The following is a 1719-nucleotide window of genomic DNA, read 5'->3' as shown; positions in this document are numbered from 1 at the left end:
GGGTTAAAGTCTTTATATTTTCCCCCCTTTTTTATTTTCAACGGGCTCCGCGCTCCCTCCCCAGCTCTGTGTCCGGGCCTTCGGCCACCGCAGCCAGGTCAGGACGCGCTCGCGCCGGGAGGCGGCTCGTTAGGCGACTCGTTAGGCGAGCCCGGAGGCTCCGTCAACCGACAGAATGAATCCTAAGACGCCGGTTAGGATGGGTGCTTTCACAATAAGCAAAGAACTAATAGGATTTATTCTATTTTTACAAAGATAACTATGCTGTTAATAGTGCAATGAAAGCGAATTTCTGCCTTTTATTATTATTTTTGTTTGGTTTAAACGTACTCACTGACACTAACGCTGGTTCCGCGCCGGCTCCTGCTCGATTCGTCGCTGTGGAAGAACTGGACCAGCCCGTCTCGTCTCTGGTGCTACCGAGCTGCCGCGGGAGCCGTGGCACGATCGCAGCGCCGAAAGCCAGGCGTCCCCCGGCTCCTCGTCCTATTTAAACGGTGACTCTGCACCTCCTAAACCTCCCCGTCTCACACTGTCCAAGGTGGCTTTTTTATTTTTAATTTTCCAGTGTGAACCCAAAGCTTGTCCTCCGCATATTTTTTTAATTTCCACACACCCCTCCCGGCCTTTTCTGTTCTTTTCATGGTGATAATGCTGTATTTAAAGAGAATATTTAAGTGTAAAAATAAAAGAAATGCTCAAACGTGCACGGCGAGTTGCATCTTAGAGGGGGTTAAACCCACCCCGGTGAATTCCTCTTTGGTGGGGGTCTCAAATTCCTGCAAAAATAGCGAGGGCAGGGGGTGAGGGGAAGGGATTTCTTCTCCAAGAGGAGAGGGAGGAGCTTGGAGCTGGCCTGGCGCACGAGTGGGCTATTTCTAGCCCTCCTTTATACCCGAATAACGCTTAAAAAAGGAAATTTCCCAGGTGTTAGCGTGCCCCGTCCGTGGGTGGGGGAGCTGGCGGTGGGACACGGAGCATTTCCCGGCGCGGGAGGGAGGTAGGAGCCTGCAGAGAGCCGCTCGCTCGCTTTTGTCTTTAATAAAACACTGAAAGTTGGTTTAAATTCACTCAGCAGCTGGACGTTCCTCATGCAGTGACGGGGCGAGGCGAGACGCGGTGGGCTTGAACCCCTGAACGCAGCCTGCAGCGGGGAGCTGCCACTGAAGCCCCCAAAGCCGCCTCTGCCGAGCGGAAAGCGCAGGGGTAAGATCCAATTAGGCAGAACTTGACGAACGCGGCCCGTGGCCTCCGCTGAAGGCGTCGGTGCAGTTCAGCGCCGCCTTTCTAACCTGATCTGTGCTGGCAGCGGCGTTTCTCCAGCCCCGGCGTCCTCCCTCCCATCAGCCGGCGTCGGCGGGCAGGACTCCCCGTGACGGGGGCGCTCCCAACAGCGGGCGTCGGCGGCAAGGACTCCCCGTGACGGGGACGCTCCGGGCGGCAGCAACAAAAGCCCAGGAACCCCCCGCCGAGGTCGCACGGGGATTTGGGGCCTTGTCTTAACCCCTCAGGGAGATCTTTGTATTTAAGACTGCTCAGTGGGGTAAAGGAACTACGTAAAACCCTCTGTGTGAGGCACAGAGCAACAAAACCCAAGCTGAACGGAGCCCGCTAGTACGAGATACCGAGGGAAGTGCCCACGGGCAGCGGAGACGCTCGTTCTCCCCTCCCGTAGTTAAAGTGACGCAGTTTAAGAGGCGTAACAGCGAAGCGGGCTCC

This window comes from Phaethon lepturus, unplaced genomic scaffold (assembly GCF_000687285.1).
Source record: "Phaethon lepturus isolate BGI_N335 unplaced genomic scaffold, ASM68728v1 scaffold19042, whole genome shotgun sequence".
Taxonomy (NCBI): Eukaryota; Metazoa; Chordata; class Aves; order Phaethontiformes; family Phaethontidae; genus Phaethon; species Phaethon lepturus.
The sequence above is the reverse complement of the archived record's forward strand: the minus strand, read 5'-3'. Positions refer to the sequence as shown.